We start from the raw sequence: 18,572 nt of genomic DNA, 5'->3' as shown, positions 1-18,572 counted from the left end.
TAAAAAAGGCTTGCATACCAAAATAATTGCAAGATTTTGCTAATTTATATCAATAATATAATGAATTTGGGAGAGGGAGGGAGGACCAAAGAAGAAAATAAAGTAATTTTAGATAGTGCTGAAAATATCACTATATTATATATAAATATCAATATATTTTTATATCTATGTAAATATATAAAGAGAGAAATATGTAAACAATTAATATAAAAGATTCTGATTTCAGTGTGCTAGCTGAAGTAGCTGGGAGTGATTGTAACTGTCTGCTTGCTTGGTTGACTGAAATACGGACTCAACGGTGGCCCATACTAAATGAAGTTGAAATGGCAGCAATTTTTTCATATAATATACAGAAAGCAATCCCAAGACACAGAAAATAAAAATTTTGGTGTTTATTTATCAAGTGTGCTCCTCTTATGCATCCCTTAACCAAGTTCCCCAAGGACCCATCAAGGGTTTGAGAAAACCATTAGTCAAAGGAGTGTCAATATCTCTGTGAAAACTCTAAGGGGTGTACTCTGGGTGTCAGTAAAAGAAAATGCAGTAGAAATGGTTTTCCATGATTTCAGTGGTATACCAGAATCCAGTTTGGCAGAGATCAATTAGCAATACATAACTTCCTGAAGCAAAATGGACATGATTGCTATCCATAATGTACTAGACCACAAAGACAGTGTGGTAGTCAGAATAATGTGAAACTTCAGAATCTGAACCAAGAGGTATTTGGTTATGGAGTGACAAGGTCTAAAAGGGATGGGCAACCCACTAATGATCTATTTGATGTGTACAACTGAGTAAACTTTATTTCTGGGGGACAGACAAGTGACCTTGGCTGCCACAATGTAAAGTCATATTAAATCCCTATTCTAATTCCCATACCTAAGTGAATTCATAAACTCAGAGACTCTTAAAGCAGAAGCCAAGGATCCCTCAGGGAGTACCTCCTTACTTTCTCCAAGAGTACCTGTAGCCAATTACAAGGATAGCTATACTTATAAATGGTAAATATCTAAATATTTAGGGATTATTCAGCATTAGCTACAAACCAACAATAATTCCTGGACATACAGAACACAAACAAGTCCATGGGTCAGAGGGAAGCTCATGAGGGTCAGTTATGAAATGGTCATCTTTTATAATTAGAATATTCATGATAGGATCCCTATACCATACTTCTGCTATTTACCCAGATCCTAACTGTCTAGTTAGAATATATGTGTTCCAACAACTAGAAGCATCCCCACAGTGGATTCTTGACACATGGACAAGTAATATGACACAGGAGCTATGACATTTAGTGTTTAGTACCTTGGAGCTACTCTGTCTACCAAAATAGTAAACAACAAAACAAAAAATACTGCATCCCTAAGAAAATCACAAAGAATAATGTCATCATCAAAGACAAATAATAAATTATACACCCAAAGGAATTATAAAAAGAACAAGAGCAATAAAAAAAAAAGCCTAGAGTTAGTTGAAAGAAGGAAATAATAAAATTCAGAGCAGAAATAAATAAAATAGAGATTAAAAAACAATAGAAAAGAGTAATTAAACTAAGAGCTGGTTCTCTGAAAACATAAACAAAATTGACAAACTTTAGCTAGACTCACAAAAAGAGAGGGGAGAAGTGAGGGCTCAAATTAATAAAATCAGAAATAAAATGAAAGAAGACAAATTACAAATGATACCAAAGAAATACAAAGAATCATAAGAAACTACTATGAACAATTATACTCCAACAAATTGGACAATCTAGAAAAAATGGATAAATTTCTAGAAACATACAATATTCCAACACTGAATCATTAAGAAATAGAAGACAAATAGACCAATTACTAGTAAGGTTATTGAATCAGTAATCAAAAAATCCCCCCCCCCAAAAAAAAAAAATCCAGGACCAGAAAGCTTCACTGGTGAATGCTACCAAACATTCAAGGAAGATTTAATACCTACCTTCTAAAACGCTTTCAAAAACTTAAAAGAATGTACCCAAACTCATTTTATAAGATCAACATTGCCCTAATACCAAAACCAGACAAAGATACCACAAAAAATAGAATTATAGGACAATATCCCCAATGAACATAAACGCAAAAATCCTCAACAAAATATTAGTAACAATGCATTAAAAGGATCACACACCATGATAAAGTAGGATTTATTCCAGGAGTCCAAGGATGGTTCAACATCTGCAAATCAATGTGATACACCATATTAACAAAATGAAGTGTAAAAATCACATGGTCATCTCAATAGATGCATAAAAAGCATGTGACAAAATTCAACACCCATTTATATTAAAAAAAAACTCTCAACGAAGTTAATATAGATGGAATGTACCTCAAAATAATAAAGGCCGTATATGATAAGCCCACAGGTAACATCACACTCAACTGCAAAAAGCTGAAAGCTCTTCTTTTAAGATCAGGAATAAGACAGTGATGTCACTTTTATTCAATGTGGAATTGAAAGTGCTAGCCTGAGCAATTAGGGAGTAAAAATAAATAAAATTATCCAAATTGGAAAGGAAGAAATAAAACTATCACTATTTGCAGAAAACATGATTATATATATATAGAAAACCCTAGAGACTCCACCAAAAAACTCTTAAAACTAATAAGGAAATTCAGTAAAGTTGCAGAGTACAAAATCAATATACAAAAATCTGTTTAATTTTTATACACTAACAATGAACCATCAGAAAGAGAAATTAAGAGAATCCCATGTACAACTGCATCAAAAAGAATAAAATATCAATATCTAGGAATAAATTTAACCAAGGAGGTAAAAGACTTGTACACTGAAATCTATAAGACATTGACAAAAATATTGAAGACACAAATAAATAGAAAGGTATTTGCGCTCTTGGATCAGAAAAGTTAATATTGTAAAAATGTTCATGTCCATATTACCCACAGCAATCTACAGATTTGATGTGATCCCTATCAAAATACCAATGGCATTTTTTCACAGAAATAGAAAAAACAATCCTAAAATTTGTATGGAACCACAAAAGATCCTGAATAGCCAAAGCAATCTTGAGAAAGAAAAACAAAGCTAGAGGAATCATACTCTCCGATTTCAAACTATATTACAAAGCTACAGTAATCAAATATTGGCAAAAGAACTGTAACATAGATCAAAGAAACAGAATATAGAGCCCAGAAATAAACCCAGGTGTATATGGTCAATGAATTTATGACAAAGGAGGCAAGAAGAAAAAATGGCGAAAGGACAGCCTCTTCAATATATGATGCTGGAAAAACTGGACAGCCACATGAAAAAGAATAAAACTAGACCACTATCTTACACCATAAACAAAAATTAACTCAAAATGAATTAAAGATGTATGTAAGACCGAAAACCATAGAACTCCTAAAAGAAATCATAGGCAGTAAGCTCCTTGACATCACTCTTGGAAATAATTTTTTTCAATCTAACTCCAAAGGCAATGGCAACAAAAGCAAAAATAAACAAATGGGACTACATCAAACTAAAAAACTTCTGCACAGCAAACTATCAACTGAATAAAAAGGCAACCTACTGAAGGGGAGAAGATATTTCACAATCATATATCGGACAAGGGGCTAATAGCCAAAATATATAAAGAACACATACAAGATGGCAGAGTAGGAGGACTCTGAGCTCATCTCCTCTCTTCCCCCAAAACACATCAGAAATACATCTACATGTGGAGCAATTCTCACTGAAAACAGGCTGGAGACTCGCAAAAAGACTCTTATACAACCAAGGATGCAAAGAAAGATCCAAACACAGTTGGGTAAGAATGGAAAAGAAGCAATCAGGTCAGAACCTGTGCCCCTAGGAGGGGATACAGAAGAGAAGGGAAGTTACAGGGGCTTGGAGATAACTCCCTGGTAAGTAAGCAGTGTAAATCACATATTGGGTACCCCAGCCTGGTGTCCAACACCAGGAAGATGAGTCCCCTTAGCTGGTTTGAAAACCAATGGGACTAACAGGTGGGCTATAAGAAACCTAGACTCCATTCATGAAAAGTATGTACATGCTTACTTACTCCTGGGAATAAGGTGGAAGAAGCAGATTGGAAATGCCGAAGACTCTAGCCAGTTTCCCACAACTGCCCCAGTACTCACCCAACCTATGCCCAGTGTCTGCTCTGGCCCCTCTATCTCCAGCACAACTCCACGCTAGGACAAAAGCTACTGCTGCAGAGGAGAATACACAGATGGGGGTACAGAGCTGGCTCATAACCAGCACTGCATCTGAATGTGGGCTTGCAGAGGTGGCAGATCAAAAGTAGTCTGGAGCTCTGACTGGTGTGCCAGGACCACCCCAGGGCACACCCTGGCCCACATAAGGAGCCCACTTGCTCCAGTGCTACTCCTTCCTGGGGCAAAGGTGCCATTGCTGAGAAGAGGGAGAACACATACTCAGAGGGAATGGAACCAGTTTGGACCCAAATTTCAGGGTTTCTGCTCCAACACCTTAGGATCCAATCCCAACCCCAATAGGGTGGTGACAGTCACTGAGCACAGGAGAAGCCCTGGCTCACCCCTGGCTTTGGCTCTAGCACCTCCATCTCCAGCCCCACTTCCCACAAAGGGAACACCCTTGGGGAAGACGTGACCCATGCTCACTTCAAATCCAGCATCCATCAACAGATGAATGGATAAAGATGTTATGTGTGTATATATATATATATATATATATATATATACATACACACACACATATACATATATATGTGTGTGTGTATATGCATACAAACATACAATGAAATATTTCTCAGCCATAAAAAAAGGAGGAAATTTTGCTATTTGCAACAACATGGATGGACCTGGAAGGTATTACGCTTAGTGAAAAAAGTCAGATGGAGAAAGACAAATACTGTATGTTATCACTTACATGTGAAATCTGAAAAATAAAACAAATGAATGAATATAACAAAGCAGAAAGAGGGTCGCAGATATATAGAACAAATAGTGGTAACCAGTGGGGAGAGGGAAGTGGAGAGAGGCAAGATAGGAGTAGGAGATTAAGAGATACAAACTACTGTGTATAAAATAAATAAGCTACAAGGATATATTGTACAGAACAGGGAATGTAGCCAATATTTTATAATAACTTTTAATGGAGTGCAATCTATAAAAATATTGAATCACTATGGTATATGCCTGAAACTAATATAATATTTTAAATCATCTATACTGCAAATAATACATTTTAAAAGTATAAATATTATCCCAGAGCTGTAAAAATCTTTTATGTAAATAAATACATAAAAATAATTAATGCATACAGCTCTATAACAATAAAACAAACAATCTGATTTTAAAATGGGTAGAGGATCTGAACAGATATTTTTCCAAAAAGACCTACAGGTGGCCAACAGGAACATGAGAAAACTGCTTAACATCACTAATCATCAGGGAAATGCAAATTAAAACCATAATAAAATGTCACCTCACACCTATCAGAATGGCTGTTATCAAAAAAACAAGAAATAACAAGTGTTGGTGAGGATGTAGAGAAAAGACAACCCTTGTGCACTGCTGGTGGGAATGTAAATTGGTACATCCACTATGGAAAACAGTATGCAAGCTCCTTAAAATGTTAAGGACCATTGCTGCCATATGGTCCTGCAATTCTATTTCTGCATATTTATCTTAAGAAAATGAAAACATTAATTTGAAAAGATATATGTATCCTTATATTCATTGCAGTATTATTTACAATAGCCAAGATACAGAAACAACTAAAGTGTCTGCTGATAGATGAACAGACAAAGAAGATGTGAGATAGATAGATGATAGATAGATAGATAGATAGATAAATAGATGATAGATAGATAGATGATAGGTAGATAGATAGATAGACATGTACACACACACACACACACACACACACACACACACACACACAGTGCAGTACTACTCAGCCATAAAAAAGAATGAATCTTACCGTTTACAATAACATGGGTAGACATTAAGACTATTATGCTAAATGAAGTAAGTCAGAGAAAGACAAATACTGTATGCTTTCACTCATGTGTAATCTATAAAACAAAACAAACAAAAGAAAAGAAACAACTCATAGATACAAAAAACAGAATGATGGTTGCCAGAGTGGAGAGGGGTTTGGGTGGTGGGTGAAATGGGTGAAAGGGATCAAGAGGTACAGACTTCCAGATATAAAATAAGTGAGTCACTTGGATGCAATGTACATCCCAGTGACTATAGTCAATAATACTGCATTTCAAATTTAAAAGTTCCTAAGAAAGCAAATCTTAAAAGGTCTCATCATAAGAAAAAAATATTTTGTGTGACTTTGTATGGTGACAGATGGTAACTAGATTTACTGTAGTTATTTTGCAATGTAGGCAAATATTGAATCATTATGTTGTACACCTGAAACTAATATAATGTTGTATGTCAATTATACTTCAATAAAAAGAATTCAAGGTTACAAGGTCTTGCATTGCTCATATCACATCCCCATTTAATTCTCCAGTTTGACAAGTATAGAAAAGAAACGGGATTTGGGGAGTACTGGCACATTATATGAAATATAATCAGATTAGGATTCCAATCAACTGTTCAACATAGGGTTCCGTCAATTGTTCCAGATATGATTCCTTTTGATATAGCAAATGGCCTCTTTTCCTAGTCCAAATAAACAGACAAAGCCAGAGGCAATTTGCTTTCTCTTGATAAGATAATAGTACACTTAACCGGAATTACATCAGAATTACATCAACATGTCCTCTCTCACAAGTTAAGCTGTAGATACCATGGTATTCTCATGATCCCATCATCTATCATACAAGTCCACTACATTAACAACATGCTACAGAACCTTGAGAGTGCTGGGTAACATTTTCCTTAGACGCCTTAGTAAAACCTATGAGGGCTAGATGGTAGTGGATCATGTGGCCTGCTATCTCGGTAAAATTTCTGGGAATCCAGGAATTTGAAGCATATTGGGACAGTCTCCAAAAAATTAAATAGAAATCACTACCATCTTGAGCACTGACCAATGAGATAAAGAATACTTGTCTTCATTGGATTTTGGAGGCCAAAAATACTAAATTTGATGTGCTGCTCTGACTCTTTTGCCAGGTGGTCTCAAAGGTTGTCAGCTTGTGTGAGCCCCAAAATAAGAGAAAGAAATCTGTGTGGTCCAGTATGTAGAGAAAGCAGCTCTGCCATTTGATCTACCAGAAGCTACAATATTGCTTGAAGTGTTGATGGGCAGAAAGGATGCTATCTGCGTACTGTGAATCCCTTAATAGAAAAATCACAGAGGACCTCAAGTTTCTAAAGCAGAAGTCAGCAAACTACAGCCTGCAGGCCAAATTCACCTTGCTGCCTGCTTTTGTAAATAAAGTTTTATGGGAACATAGCCACACAGATTCACTGACATAATATACATGACTGCTTTTGTGTTACAGCAGCAGTTGAGTAGTTGTGACAGAAGACCACATGGCCCTCAAAATTTTAAATATTTACAATACGTCTCTTAACAAAAAGTTTGCCAGTCCCTTTTTAGGAGCAAAGTTATGCGCTTTTTATCACACAAATATTTTCCTCTTGAAAAATAACTCTTGGCTTACAAATTGGTCCTGGTAGATACTGAATCTTGATTATTGGATATTGGATGACTGTGCAATTATAATTCCCATAATGAAACTGATTTATAGGACCTACCCGGTCATAAAGTAAAGAATGCCTAACAGAATTCCATCATTAAGTAGAAGTGGGACCCATTCCAAGGAGATCCTAAAGGCACAAATAAGTTTCATAAGCAAGTAGCTCATACTCTCAGTAGGTCTATGTCTACTGCACTGCCATCCTCCCTCAAACCACACCCATGGATTTATGGAGCATTCACTTGGATCAGTACACTAAGAGAAAATCAGTTGAGCACAGTTCGAAGGTTTTTCTGCCAGAAGCCTACTGCTGTAGCATTAAGCCCTATTTGGAGTGGCTCTAAAGGACAGTAGAGAAGAAATAGCCTTAAAATGAACATAATTTCAAGTGCTACATATTGACTTTGCCAGAGGGAGAATGTGCCTCTGGTTAGAATCTGCTTCATTTCATGGGCAGTGGCTGATCATTGTCAAATGATTAGACACTTGAAATTAATAATATTGGAAGATTGATGAAAAGGAAGATTGAAGAAGAAATACATGGATGATTCTTTTGGAACCAGCCCAAGTCATTAGATATTTTTTCCATACAAATGTTCACTAAAAGACTCTCACTACAAAAGGAAGTTATTAATAAGCACATGAAAATGATAACCTCTCAGTCAACCTTCTTCCTTAGCTACTCCAGCTCACTTTCTAGATGAGATTATGAATAAAGCAGTCACAGTGGAAGTTTTGGAAGCTTTGCATAGGTTCAACAACATGGACGTCTCCTCACAATAGAAATAGCTAATATTTTTAATGCAATATTTTTGTAATAATCTTGCAATAATGAAATGCAGTATTGGTTTCCCACTCTTCTATAATAAGTTAATACAAACTGTCTTAAAATACAAATTTATTATTTTATAATTCTGGACATCAGAAGTCTGCAATGGATCTTACAGGGCTAAACTCAATATGTTAGCAGAGCTGTCTTCCTTCTGGAGGCTCTAGGAGAGAATTTGCTCCTTACCTTTTCCAGCTTCTAGAGGCTGCCTATATTCCTTGCATCTCATTGTCCCACATCACTAATCTCTGCTTCTGTCCTTACATCTCTATCTCTGGCTGACTCTCTTGTGTTCGTTTTATAAGGACTCTTATCATTACATTGGGCCCACCTCATAATCCAGGACAATCTCCCTATTCCAAAACCCTTAATTTAATCACATCTGCAAAGTCTTTTACGCCATGTAAATTAATATATTCATAGCTTCCAGAGATTAAGATGTGGACATCTTTGGGAAGGGAGGACATTATTCAGCCTACCACAAGAAATAATTAAAATAGGGATCACATGCAGAATATATAAAGAACATCTACAAATGAATATGCTATATTCCTGGGCAACATTATCAAGTAACTCCAAATTAATTCATAAGTGTTTGCAAACTGATAAAGTCTCAAAGTACAAAATATACACAAATCCTCTAATAATCATTAAGCAAAGGCAATTTGGGAGAAAAAAATAAGTAAAGAATGTGAACAGCAGCTCAGAGAAAAATAATCACAAATACTGCATACCAAAGGATAGTATATCTCACTGACATAACATCAGGTCATCAAGGAAATGCAGATTAAAACCACATTGCTTTTATTTTTATCCAATTGGATTGGGAAAAGTTGGTAAATGATAACACCCAGTGTCACTGAGGGTATGAAGAAACACACACACTTCAGATGGGAGTGAAACTTGGAACTGACTTTTAGAGTATAATTTGGAGGTTTCTATTAAAATATATACAAAGGGTATACACATACATCTATCTACTCTTTGATTTAAGAATTCTATTTCTAGTTATCCATTTTACAGAAATACTACTAAATTCACCTCAGTGATGTTCACTGCAATATTATAGATAGAAACAACCTATTAACAGAAAGAAATAATTAAACTCCTATGAAACACCAGTACTATGGAATCCTCTGCAAAAGTTAAAAATGAGATAATCTATAGATAATGACAGAAATATCTTTAAGATATTGTAAAGTTATAAAGGAAGGTACAGAATAATAAATACATTATGAGCCTATTTTAAAAAAAAAACGATATGATAAGTACATAGAACACATAGATATACATAAATGCTTAGAGAAGGGTTAAGAAAGATACTCAGCAAACTGTTAAGACTGGTTATCTTGAGGAGGGGAGTTACACTGGAAGAAGATGGTGATTAAAGGGGAACTCATTATATATTCAAAAGTTTAACAATGATAACAACAAAAATATATTGAAGTAATATATACATTTTTTAAAGAAAAAAATATATTTTATGTGAATCCTGTGATTGAGAAACATTTTTGATGTGTGGAATGAGTTGCCCCCAGCAAAACCCAGGACACTGTCTCTCATTTTTTTGTTTTATTTTCAGCTTTATTCAAATATAATTGACATAAAATATTGTGTAAATTAAAGGTGTACAATGTGTTGAGTTGATACACATATATATTACAAAATTATTACCACCATAGCATTAACTAACACCTATATCACATCACCATTTCCTTTTTCTGGTGAGAATATTTAAGATCTACTCTCTTAGCAACTTCCAAGTATAAAATACAGCATAATCACTCTGCTGTACATTAGAGCCCCTGAACTTATTCATCTTATAACTGGAAGTTTGTACTCTTTGACCACTATCACCCCTTTACCCCCACCCCCTAGACTCTGGTAACCACCATTCTAGTCTGTTTCTTTGAGTTTGGCATTCTTATATTCCACATTAAGTGATATCATGTAGTATTTGTCTTTCTTTGTTTGACTTATTTTAATCAACATAATGCTTTCAAGACCCCCCACATGTCACAAACAACATGATGTCCTTCTTTCTCATGGCTGTGTAATATATAATATTATATATAATATTTATTATGATTAATATTATAACATGTATATAACATAATATATATTATATATCTGTGTGTATATGTGTGTATATTTGTATTTGTATTTGTTTTTATCTTTCTGACTTACTTCACTCTGTATGACAGACTCTAGGTCCATCCACCTCACTATAAATAACTCAACTCCGTTTCTTTTTATGGCTGAATAATATTCCATTGTATATATGTGCCACATCTTCTTCATCCATTCATCTGTTGATGGACATCTAGGTTGGTTCTCTGTCCTGGTTATTTATACCCTGAGAAAACCATAATTCAAAAAGAGATTCTTTATCTTTTGTGTAGCTACTATAGGTTTTTGCTTTGTGGCTACCACGAGGCTTACAGAAAACATATTCCATTTATAACAGTCAATTTTAAGCTGATAACAACTTAACTTCTAACATATACAGAAGCTCTACATTTATACACTTCCCTCCACCACATTTTATATTTTTTATGTTACAACTTACTTCTTTTTACATTGGTATCTGCTAACAAATTATTATAATTACAGTTGTTTGTAATACTTTTATATTTTAACCTTCATGCTACAGTTATAAGTGATTTATCCAACACCATTACATCAGAGTATTCTGAATTTAATTATGCATTTACCTTTACCAGTGAGTTTTATACTTTAATATGTTTTCTTATTACCAATTAGCATCTTTTTTTGTTTCAGCTTGAAGCATTCCCTTTAGCATTTCTTGTAATGCCAGTCTAGAGGTGCTAACTCTTTTAGCTTTTCCTTATCTGGAAAACTCTTTATCTCTCCTTTAATTCTGAATGACAACTTTGTCAGGTAGAGTACTATTGGTTGGCAAGTTTTTTGTTTGTTTGTTTTTTGTGGTTTTTTTGCAGCACTTTGAATATATCGTGCCACTCACTTCTGGCCTGCAAAGTTTTTACTGAAAAGTCTGCTGATAGTGTTATGGAGGTTGCCTTGCTAAGTAAACATGTTATCTTTCTCCTGCTGATTTTAAGATTCTCTCCTTGTCTTTAAATTTTAACAACTGAATTATAATGTGTCTCATTGTTGGTCTCTTTGGATTTGTCTTTATTGGAAGTCTCTTGGGTTCCTGGTTCTGGGTTTTTTCTTTTTTTCCCCAGGTTAGGGAAGTTTTCAGGCATTATTTCATTGAATGAGCTTTCTGTTCCTGTCTCTCTCTCTCCTTCTGGGACCTCCATAATAGGTATATTCATCTGTTTTATATTATCCTATAAATCCCTTAAGCTAGCTTCACTATTTTTCATTTTTTTCTTTTTGTTCCTTTGAATTCCACTGACCAGCTACTGTAGCCATTAAGATCTGCTTTTTTGTTTGATAGAGTCCTGTGAGGCTCATGAATGCAAGTCCTATTGGCTATTAGTGCCACATGATTTGGGGGTCCATCCCTCAGTTAGCAGTACACAAACATACTAGATATCTTTACAAGCTTTTTCCACAGAGATATCGGTGAGTTGGAGCAGGCTAGAGAGAGGAGTAGGGAGGCATCTACAAGCTTCCCTGTTCTCTGGGGAGGATCTCAGAGATCCTAGAGACCCCCTAGATGCATGCTAAATTAGAAGCCTTACTCTCAGGCAGTAGCTTTTAAAATATGCAAATAAACCCTTTTCAGTGGAAGACTGAGAAATGGGCATTTTTTTGCCTGCTCACTCTGTGTTGAGACCTGAGGGGATGGCTGGTTGAGAACTACTTCTTTGTTTGCTACAGTCCTATGGGACTTGTGAATGCAAGCCCTCTTGGATATCAGAACCAGCAATCTGTGGACCTGTTCCTTAGGCAGCAACAACTAAAGCTGGGGCACAGGCATATGTACAATTTCCTACCAAGGAGATACTGGTGATTTAGAGTGGGTTAAAGGGAAAAGGAAGAGGAGGAATCTGTTAGCTTCCTCAGCCTTTAGGGAGAATGGCAGTCAGCCACTGGATGTGTGCTAAATTAGAAACGTAACCCTCAGACAGAAGCTTTTAATGTATGCAAACACACCATATTCAGGGAAAGATTGAGAGTTGGGCATTTTTTGTCTGTTCCCTCTGCACTCACCCTTGGGGGGATAGCCATGGTGAGTCCTCTAAAGCCCATTAAGAGTTGTTTCTTTTCTATATGAACACAAGCCCTGTTGGCTTTCAAAGGTGTTTGGAAGTCCCACCCCTCAGGTGGGAGTCTTACAAGTGGCGCCTCAGATGTGGGGTCCAAACCTTTCACTCCTCAGGGAAAAGTTGGAAGTTAAGAGTTACCTCCTGATTGTATGGCACTGTGCTGGGGGTGGAGTGTTTCCTTTTGACATGGGTATTTTCTTGTTTGACAGATATGTAGCAGTTACTTAGCTAGTTTCTGCATTTCTTTCAAAGAGAATTGCCCTGACTGTCTCTTATACTGTATTCCAGCTAAAGAGAATAACAGGCCCAGGCCCTATGAATACAGAGAGATTATTCCATATACCCCAAACTATTTCCAATTTAAAATTACAATCTTGTGACGAAACAATCTCACTTGGGACCCATGTGATTCTTTTTTAGGCTCTCCTCATGGATTTAAAATAAAAGCACAATATGTTTTAGAGATATTTCTTTATTTCTATTAATTCAGCTTTCCCAAGAGAAATACACTGACTTTGGCTTTCTCTTGCCCCTTCTGTAAAGGCTGCTCTCAGGGAATTACCATCTTTCCTCTGGAAAGAACTGAATTTTAACAGTTCCTTTCAAACTTTATCATTAACATGCCTTTCAATCCAGCTAATGCTGATTCAGAATTGATAGTGAGCACAAGGATGGTTTCTGGATTAAAGAAATCCACCTCAAGAAACAGAAAAAATCTGAAACAACCTAAACTTACACCTAAAGCAATAAGACAAAGAAGAACAAAAACCACCCGAAGTTAGCAGAAGGAAAGAAATCATAAAGATCAGATCAGAAAGAAATGAAAAAGAAATGAAGGAAACAACAGCAAAGATCAATAAAACTAAAAGCTTGTTCTTTGAGCAGATAAATTGATAAACCATTAGCCAGACTCATCAGGAAAAAAGGGAGTAGACTCAAATCAACCAAATTAGAAACGAAAAAGGAGAAGTAACAAATGACATGGCAGAAATACAAAGGATCATGAGAGATTACTACAAGCAACTCTATGCCAATAAAATGGACAACCTGGAAGAAATGGACAAATTCTTTGAAAAGCACAACCTTCTGAGACTGAACCAGGAAGAAACTGAAAATATAAACAGACCAGGCACATGCACTGAAATTGAAACTGTGATTAAAAATCTTCCAACAAACAAAAGCCCAGGACCAGATGGCAAATTCTATCAAACATTTAAAGAAGAGCTAACACATATCTTTCTGAAACTCTTCCAAAATATACCAGAGGGAGGAACACTCCCAAACTCAATCTATGAGTCCACCATCACCCTGATACCGAAACCAGACAAAGATGTCACAAAAAAAGAAAACTACAGGCCAATATCTCTGATGAACATCAATGCAAAAACCTCAACAAAATACTAGCAAACAGAATCCAACAGCACATTAAAAGTGTCACACACCATGATCAAATAGGTTTTATCGCAGGAATCCAAGGATTTTTCAATATACACAAATCAATCAATGTGATATACCATATTAACAAACTGAAGGATAAAAACCATATGATAATCTCAATTGATACAGAGTTTTCGACAAAATTCAACATCTATTTATGATAAAAAACAATCCAGAAAGCAGGCATAAAGGGAACCTACCTCAACATGATAAACGACATATAAGACAAACCCACAGCCAACATCATTCTCAATGGTGAAAAACTGAAACCATTTCCGCTAAAATCAGGAACAAGACAATGTTGACCACTCTCACCATTATTATTCAACATAGTTTTGGAAGTTTTAGCCACAGCAATCAGAGAAGAAAAGGAAATAAAAGGAATCCAAATTGGAAAAGAAGTAAATCTGTCACTGTTTGCAGATGACATGATATTACACATAGAGAATCCTAAAGATGCTACCAGAAAACTACTAGAGCTAATCAATAAATTTAGCAAAGTAGCAGGATACAAAATTAATGCACAGAAATCTCTGGCATTGTTATAAACTAATGACAAAAAATCTGAAAGAGAAATTAAGAAGACACTCCCATTTACCACTGCAACAAAAAGAATAAAATACCTAGGATAAACCTACCTAAGGAGACAAAAGACCTGTATGCAGAAAACTATAAGACACTGCTGAAAGAAATAAAAGATGATACAAACAGATGGAGAGATACACCATGTTCTTGGATTGGAAGAATCAATAATGTGAAAATGACTATACTACCCAAAGCAATCTATAGATTCAATGCAATTCCTATCAAACTACCACTGGAATTTTTCACAGAACTAGAACAAAAAATTTCACAATTTGTATGGAAACACAAAAGACCCCAAATACCCACAGCAATATTGAGAAAGAAAAATGGAGCTGGAGGAATCAGGTTCCCTGACTTCAGACTATACTACAAAGCTACAGTAATCAAGACAGTATGGTACTGGCACAAAAACAGAAAGATACATCAACGGAACAGGATGGAAAGCCCAGAGATAAACTCACGCACCTATGGTCATCTTATCTTTGATAAAGGAGGCAGGAGTATACAATGGAGAAAAGACAGCCTCTTCAATAAGTGGTGCTGGGAAAACTGGACAGCTACATGTAAAGGAATGAAATTAGAACACTCCCTAACACCATACACAAAAAATAGACTCAAAATGTCTTAAAGACCTAAATGTAAGGCCAGACACTATTAAACTGTTAGAGGAAAACATAGGCAGAACACTCTATGACATAAATCACAGCAAGTTCCTTTTTTGACCCACCTCCTACAGTAATGTAAATAAAAACAAAAATAAACAAATAGGACCTAATGAAACTTAAAAGCTTTTGCACAGCAAAGGAAACCATAAACAAGATGAAAAGACAACTCCCTCAGAATGGGAGAAAATATTTGCAAATGAAGCAACTGACAAAGGATTCATCTTCAAAATATACAAGCAGCTCATGCAGCTCAATATCAAAAAAACAAACAACCCAATCCAATAATGGGCAGAAGACCCAAACAGACATTTCTCCAAAGAATATATACAGATTGCCAACAAACACATGAAAGTGCTCAACATCACTAATCATTAGAGAAATGCAAATCAAAACCACAATGAGGTATCACCTCACACTGGTCAGAATGGCCATCATCAAAAAAAATCTACAAACAATAAATGCTGGAGAGGGTGTGGAGAAAAGGGAACCTTCTTACACTGTTGGTGGGAATGTAAATTGATACAGCCACTATGGAGAACAGTATGGAGGTTCCTTAAAAAACTAAAAATAGAACTACCATACGACCCAGCAATCCCACTACTGGGCACATACCCTGAGAAAACCATAATTCAAAAAGAGTCATGTACCACAATGTTCATAGCAGCACTATTTACAATAGCCAGGACACGGAAGCAATCTAAGTGTCTATCGACAGATGAATGGATAAAGAAGATGTGGCACATATATACCATGGAATATTACTCAGTCATGAAAAGAAACGAAATTGAGTTATTTGTACTGAGGTGGATGGACCTAGAGTCTGTCATCCAGAGTGAATTAAGTCATAGAGAAAAACAAATACTGTATGCTAACACATATATATGGAATCTAAAAAAAAAAAAAAAAAAAAAGGTTCTGTTGAATCTAGGGGCAGGACAGGAATAAAGAGGCTGATGTAGAGAATGGATTTGAGGACATGGGGAGAAGTAGGGTAAGCTGGGATGAAGTGAGATAGTAGCATTGATATATATACACTACAAAATGTAAAATAGATAGTTAGTGGGAAGCATCTGCATAGCACAGGGAGATCAGCTCCGTGCTTTGTGACCACCTAGAGGGGTGGGAGAGGGAGGGTGGGAGGGAGATGCAAGAGGGAGCAGATATGGGGATATATGTATACATATAGCTGATTCATTTTGTTATACAGCAGAAACTAACACAACATTGTAAGGCAATTATACTCCAATAAAATGTTAATAAAAAAGAAAACCCAAAACACCCAGAAAACAGAGCAACAAATGTATAAACGTCCCTTTAAATCTCTACCGTTGACTGTATTAGGAGGAAAGGAAAGGGATGAACTCTCAAGTCCATAATTGCTCTTTTAGACAATAAAAGATTTTCCTGACATTAGTACCATGTGCTGAAGATGGCATCTTCTTTTTTTCCCCCTATAACTGGAAATCAGTAGTTACACAGAGGCATTGGAATCTACATCTATTTATAGAAACCACCTTTTCACGGCTATTTTTTAAAACACTAAAATAAAAGTTTGCTGCTTTCACAGTTTTGATCAGTGGGCCCCAGACTCCCTGGTCTCTATTACCTTTGCTATATGCAGAAATTCACTTTGCCCATTTAGAAAAAAAAAAAAGTTTAAATTTTCTGGTGCAAGAATGCATATTTCCACAATATCAGTGCTCTCACTGAAACTGAGGGTAGTCATCAGTTAGATCCATTAAACCACAGCTTGCTTAATAAATAATAAACTATAACTTGCCTTCACTTATCAAGCTTGCTTTAATTGTTTTTACAAAAACTTGCAGGTCTTCCAGGCATCATGTAGTGTAAAAAATAAGATGTTTGGCCAAATTGTTTATCAGGAACTTGGAGTCTGCCATTATCCAGCTCGAGTTCAAGCTGGTTAAGACTGCTTGGGATCACAGACCAAATGAGCATGTGCAAGTGTCCGATCTGACCTTTTGATATCAGAGGACCAAAAACTCCACCCTCAGAACTTGCTAATGCCACCATTTTCTGAACATGCGTCCCATGCAAAAGCCTGTAGCTTAGTTTTGCCCAAGCAGAATGACAATTACCTCACCTTTTTCTTACCTCCAATTAACTTTCCACATGCTCCCCACACCTCAGACCACCCTACTTCTTTATCCCATAAGTATTCTGAGCCCCCTGAGTTCAAGGAGGTGGATTTGAGATTTGTTCTCCCATCTCTTCACTTGCCTGCTTCAAGAATAAACCCTTTTGCTGCTGCAATCCTTGGTGTTTCAACTTTAGGCTTGTTTCGCATAGGGCAAACAAACCTAGTTCAGTAACATCACCATTTCTCCAGGTTAAGAATGGCTCTTCTACCACAGATAAACCTCATTAATGTATACACTGATAACTCAGAATTTTTAGTAACTCAGATATGTTATGTACTCCTCTGTTAGAAAAAAAAATAAATTACATTCAAATGGATTAAGAACCAATGAGAGGGCTTCCCTGGTGGCGCAGTGGTTGAGAGTCCGCCTGCCGATGCAGGGGACACGGGTTCGGGCCCCGGTTCGGGAGGATCCCACATGCCGCGGAGCGGCTGGGTCCGTGAGCCATGGCCGCTGAGCCTGCGCGTCCGGAGCCTGTGCTCCGCAACGGGAGAGGCCACAACAGTGAGAGGCCCGCGTACAGCAAAAAAAAAAAAAAAAAAAAAAAAAAAAGAACCAATGAGAATAGGTAAAGAACAGTAGCTGAATTTTATGTCTTTGAATTTTAAAACTCTTTTTGCCATTGACCAAAACCCATTTCTTAAATTGTAAAGAGAAATATAAGGCTTGCACATCAACAATTAAAGTGCTAAATAGATGTAACTCATATTTCCTATAATACACCAGTAAGGGAATTATAAGAATGAGGGCAGTACAGAGAGTCCCATAGAATCAAGGGATATAATTATCTTTCCTCTGAGCCCATAAGTAAAACCCCTGTAACCCATCAGCCCCCAAATTCCTCCTTCTCTTATCTCTAGAATTTCAAAGGCAGTTAAGATCAGAGTCTGGAATAGGACAGAGTATTAGAGTATTCAAGTCTTGCTTCTTCCTTAGGCAATTTACATAGCCTACCTAAGACTTAAGTACCTTATCTGCCAAATAACAATTACTTTGAGGATTAAAAGGAATAAGGTACATGAGACCTAAACACAGCATCTGGTATATAAATTCTCTTAGTTG

This window comes from Hyperoodon ampullatus (assembly GCF_949752795.1).
Source record: "Hyperoodon ampullatus genome assembly, chromosome: 8".
Classification (NCBI taxonomy): domain Eukaryota; kingdom Metazoa; phylum Chordata; class Mammalia; order Artiodactyla; family Ziphiidae; genus Hyperoodon; species Hyperoodon ampullatus.
The sequence above is the reverse complement of the archived record's forward strand: the minus strand, read 5'-3'. Positions refer to the sequence as shown.